Source organism: Oryctolagus cuniculus, chromosome 17, assembly GCF_964237555.1.
Source record: "Oryctolagus cuniculus chromosome 17, mOryCun1.1, whole genome shotgun sequence".
In the NCBI taxonomy this organism is placed as follows: domain Eukaryota; kingdom Metazoa; phylum Chordata; class Mammalia; order Lagomorpha; family Leporidae; genus Oryctolagus; species Oryctolagus cuniculus.
Window position 1 is genome coordinate 8,546,280 of NC_091448.1, and position 5,964 is coordinate 8,552,243.

Here is a 5,964-nt window from a genome sequence, read left to right on the forward strand (position 1 = left end):
CTAATCCAACCTACCAATCTCTAGATTGTTCTTTTGTTTAATCCATGTTTTTTTGTGTGTGTGACTATTGCTTTTCTGTACATACAGGTTATATGAATTTACTGTTGCCTCCAGGATTTAAAAAAAATACTTCCAGGAAACCAAAGATTACCAGGTACTACAATTTATAGGATTTCTTTATGGTATGAAACAGAGAACATCTGTATTTTGACAAAAACAACTTAGAATCATTGAATTTAGATGCTGTTATATTTACTATGTTTATAGGAGCATTTTATTCTGAGAAATAGCTATGTAACATCAATTGTTAAACTACTGATCTTTAATAATGACATATTAGGGGACCCATTCTAACACTATAATAGTAATCTGTTCAAATTTTATTATTAAAAATACATAAAGAAAAATTATACCCAATACTCTACAACCTCAGTTTCTTGAAAAGCCAACTCTAATGAAGTCATCTAGTGATTGTTTTCTTTTGTAATTGCACTTTAATACAATATGTGACTTCTTTTACTATCAGATTTTGCAAGAATTTATTCTAGGGTTGTGTTTATTTGTCTTTATCTGCTTCTGCTGTTGTTTTGTTTTCTTGCTTGTATGGGTGCTTGCATGCTTTGAGGTTGTGAATGTTTTTAAAAAACTCTTCAGCCAGGTGTTTGGCCTAGCAGTTTAGATGATAATTGGGACACCTAGCATGCATCCCATATTGGAATGCCTGGGGTGAAGTAGCAGTTTGCTACTAAAGTGCACCTTGGGAGGCAACAGGTAACATTTCAAGTGGGTGGGTCCTTGCCACCCCTGTGAGAGATATAGATTGTAGAGCTTTGGCCTGAATGTTGTGGGCATTTGGGAAGTGAATTAGCAGTTGGGAGCATGATCTCTCCCTTTCTCTCTCTCTTATCTTCTAAAATAAATGAGATCCACAGAAGAATTCTCTTTGAGAGGATTGCCTTCTACTCGGCATCATGGTCACCTTCAGATCCCTGGTGAAGCCCAAGATCACCAAACAGAGGACCAAGAATTTTATCCAGTACCAGTCCGACCCAGAGGTCAAGATTAAGTGTAACTAGTGGACACCCATAAGCATTGACAAGAGGGTACACAAAAGACTCAAGGGTCAGATCTTGATGGCCAACACTGATTACTGGAACAACAAGAAAACCAAGCACGTGCTGCCCAGTGGCTTCCGGAAGTTGCTAGTCCACAATGTCCAGTATGCAATGTCCAATGTGCAACAAGTATTACTGTGCAGAGACTGCTCACATGGCTTCTTCTAAGAACTCCGGTTGTGGAAAGAGCAACTCAGCTGGCCATCTGAGTAACCAACCACAATGCTAGACTGTGTAGTGAAGAAAATGAGTAAATAGCTCGGGTGCACATTTTATTTGTGCTTAAACAAAACCTTGAAAACTGCCAAAAAATAAAAAAAGAATTCTCTTTGTGAGACTTGGAAAGTGACAGAGAATGGTTTGTTAGGGAATTACTCCAACTAATGGTTGAAAAAAGGTGAAAATAGTTTTGGTCTTTACCTGGAATACCAGCTATAATGAAAAAAAAAAAAAATGACACCTGAATGTAACCTTCCTGAAGAAGGTATTTTAATGCATAAGTAGCATTCCCCTCACACAGTCATACATATTAAGAGTAGGTTTCCATCTAGAATATACATCTCCCATTCAACTAAAGTAAGGCATTTTAATATTTTATTATATGTATCCAAATTGGTCCTAGGTAAATTCTATGTAAGTACAAATTATTACTACTTTATAATTCACTATACACTAATTTTTATAAGTGAAACCTTATTTATATTGCCAAAACAAACTCAATTTTGAAACTAAATTTAAGCACATATATAATTTATATTATATAAATTTAAATTAAGATTTCTTTTAAAATTTAAGTTAAAAGCTTCACTTAATTTAAATTGAATATGTATAGATATATCCCCAGTTTTCCATTAAAATGGTCTACATGTTTATATATGAATAACCTAAGTGAAGTTGAAGTATTTGCCATTATTTCTAAATTCAATATGATGCTTACTTAATTTTATAATGGCATAGGCTTCTTAAATTTAATACTTCTCTTACTTTAGCAAAATGATGCATTTCCTTTTATTTATTAAATGTGGCAAAGGCTTCCCAAAATGGAAGGTGTGATTCAAAATTTGGATGTTGAAATCAATGTTGCATAATTTGGCTTTATTTGGTTCCTTTCTTCTCCTGGAAATTACTCCTGTGTAGTACCTTTCCTCCCCCCTCACTCTGGTAGATCAGTTGTACCAACGGCTGAAATCTACTGGCCTTCTTTGTTTCTCTGCCCTTTTCCTTATATGCTGCAGTTTTCCACTTCTTATGTGGGCCAGAACAGGTGCCTTGTTTTGGCTGATGGAATGATTGCATTTGTGCTTATATCACTCATATTCTTGTATCTCTTCCACTGACTGAAAAAAATTTCTGTGCTAGAGAATGGGATACAGATAGGATAGACAACAGTCAACCCACCCTCCAAATATGCAAGTCTAATCAAGCTCAACAGAGGCACGCAGGAACCTTTTCCAGACTTGAGTTTCTGTGGTTGTTAGAGTATGAGCATCATCCTGACCATATGGCAACATCTCCACACTCACCAAATGCCATAGTTCAAGAAATTAATTATATCTGCAGCTTGGACAGGTTGGCCAATACTTACCTTTATGTGAACTGAGACTGCAGAGAAGATGTTTTTACCTTTGATTTCCTCAGTTGTGCAATAAAACAATCAAAACACATCAGCTTCTGGTTATGTCTACATATACGATGTTTGATGGACTGATTTTTAGGGCGATGATTTATTTTTAGATGCCTTAAGCAAAAATAAGTTTATAGTTCTCCATTGCTGGCATAAGCCTGAGGTATTTGGGATGATTCTAGTTTTTATTTCACTAAAATTTGCCTACACAGAACTCCCTACTCCAATACTCAGTGTACAACTTTGATCTCATAGATAGGCAGTTTTAATGGTAGGTAAGCTTGCTTCCTCTAGAATTAAATGACCTTTCTTCACTGCTCTCCTCTACAACTTAAAGTTATTTAAATTTTGGCAAGTCAGGTCAGGTCTCACTACTAACACTTTCCTTCATGGTTTGCTTTCTTAACCTGTTTGATCTCATCTGTTGAATTTAATATATACATTCAAAATTATAGAATGGTGCCTGGAACACCTAATATAATTACACCTTGGTTATTGATCCTTTCAATTCCCTTAGCTTAAGCATTTGGCTAAGAAATACAATAGCTCCATGTCTGAGAAGCAAGTGGGCACTTTCCATAGCACCACAGAAAGGGCAGCATGCTAATGATTGATGGCTTATTCTACCAATGACGAAACCACGAGGCATCCCCTTGAGGGGAACCATCATGGTAGAGATTTCAGACATGCCAATACTCAAGCTCCCTATGTAGACAGGCGGTAGTTTGGCATAGTTGAAAGAACAGAAGGAAAAGCAGTCAGAAGATTTACATTTTACTGTTATTTCTAACTATAGTCATGGCCAATTACATATATATTTCTTTTTTTTTATTATTTTGACAGGCAGAGTGGACAGTGAGAGAGCGAGAGACAGAGATAAAGGTCTTCCTTTGCCGTTGGTTCACCCTCCAATGGCCGCCGTGGCTGGCGCGCTGCAGCCGGCGCACCGCGCTGATCCGAAGGCAGGAGCCAGGTACTTATCCTGGTCTCCCATGGGGTGCAGGGCCCAAGCACTTGGTCCATCCTCCACTGCACTCCCTGGCCACAGCAGAGAGCTGGCCTGGAAGAGGGGCAACCAGGACAGAATCCGGTGCCCAGATCAGGACTAGAACCCGGTGTGCAGGCGCCGCTAGGCGGAGGATTAGCCTGTTGAGCTGCGGCGCCGGCCTACATATATATTTCTAAGCTTTCCCTTTTCTAATATGAAATGGATGCTGATGTGGCTTTGGACATACCCTGTTTGAACACTGATTTCATCTCCTGTAAAAATGGCAGTGAGGGAGCTCTTGTGAATGTACCACTGAGACACTGGTAAACTGCCATCTGCAGGCCCTGTGCTGCTAAATCCAGTGTCTATGGCATCTCTCAGATTCATGGTAAAAATACAGCTTGTGCCAGAGAGCCCAGTGCAGTGAGTGTCTATGGCAGAGGTGAGGCCACCTGCATTTTTACAAGGTAATTAGAATGTGGGCTGAGGGCCACACTATGGGACTTCCTTTGCTGCTTCTCTTCTTTGCTGAGGGCGAATAACACCTGCCATTCCTTGTAGGACATAGCAGTGTGTGCATCCAAAGAGACAATATGTGGGGAGGCATTTTATGTGCAGCAAGACATGAGAAACTTTGATCAGTCGTCTTGTTAAATAAACAGTGCCTCAGAACTCCCTTATCCTAAGAGCATTTGGGGTTGTGTAGAATCCTGATTCCCCACCTCGTAAGTAACAAGGCTTTGGACTGTTTCTTAAGCAAGTGGTTTATGAGCTGATGGATGCATCCTTACATGGCCCGCAGGGGGCTACATGAAAAGGAAACTAAAGGTACCAGCAGGTTCTACAGAAGCATGTTTTCCCTTACAGGGTCTCTGATCACATCCTCACACTCACCATTTCTGAACATGCTCACAATCATTACGTTACATGATCAGCCTCTTGGGAAGTTCTCAGTTCCAATTTGCTTTGTGCACCGTATTTCCTGTTAGGGAACAGACAAAGCAAACGAAGCAACACCAGACTGGGTTGGATCCCAGGCTATTTGCACAGGTTTGCGAGGGCTGTGGGACTTCACTCTGGTGAGCCCAGGCCAGTTTTAGTTGAACAAGTTAGGATGAAGCAATTAACACAGCTCCATCAAAGTGGGAGATCAGACCCAGCAGTGCCTGGCTGTGGATGGCACAGGCACACGAGGAGCTGGGGGTTCATGGGTGATGTTCTCCACCCTTGGCTCTGCTCCTCTATCTCCGTTCTTCCCCTTAACGTCTCTTGTTTTTGTGCTCCACTTTCTTGTCCTCACATCATCACCCTTTTTCTGTTTTAGGTTTCCTGGTCTTCCTTCAAATCTATTTTAAGTCTCCGGGCTTGCCTCCTTCTCCACCCTGTCTCACGCTCCCTCCCCCTCCTGCCCACTGCCCCCTCAACTCTCCAAACTCCCTGCTGATTTTATAGCTCCCCTGGATGGTCTGAAGTTTATGGTAGGTTGAGGGAGGGCACCTCCACCCTCGGGTTGGTGTTTCCTCCGTGGGGTTCCCCAGCCATTACAGAAGGGGCAGACAGCTTGCTGGCTCCCGTCTCTTGAATCCCAAGCAGAGCTGCTGTGGGTGTCTAAAAGCCACCTTTGGGCAAAAAGGATAATAAAAAACGCTCAGGCAGACATTCGAGGCAGCATTCCAAACTGCTAGCTGCCAATTCCCCAGTTAAGAGAGGCCTGGTTCCAAGCCTCTCAAATTAACCCATTTTCCTCTGGATCTCCATGGAGATTGTTCTACTATGATGCCCAGGACTCAGAGGGGACAAGTGAAGATCTCTGACGATGAAAGAGAACTTCAGGCAGAATCCAGAGTCACATTTGCACAATTTTATTCCATTTGGACAACTTGTGCTTCACTAAGTAAAATGCTGTGAAGGGAAGGTAGCCAATGTGTTTGAAAGCAAAGTGCCATAGGTGCGACTCAGCTTTCCATGGCTTTTTAACAGCCATGAACTCTTTGATATTTTTGGCTTGAATATATATGTGAGTGCGTGTGTGCGCGCGTGTGTATATTTTTTTCTTTTTAAAAATATGAGGTATTAGGCTCTCTCCCAAAGCACATTCAAGTGAGGCTGCCTCTAAGCCACAGTTCTCTATTATGGCAATGTTTCCTGTAAAATGGAAAAAAATAGGAAGGAAGGAAGGGGACTCCCTCCCAATGACACATTCACCTACATCCTGATGGTGTCTCTGCTTATTGTCC

At 41.1% G+C, this 5,964-nt stretch overlaps 1 pseudogene; it reads left to right on the plus strand.

Annotated features, from left to right (window-relative positions):
* Window positions 1–971: 971 nt before the first annotated feature.
* On the plus strand, window positions 972–1,369 carry LOC138846132 (large ribosomal subunit protein eL32-like; annotated as a pseudogene).
* The last annotated feature ends 4,595 nt before the right edge of the window (window positions 1,370–5,964 follow it).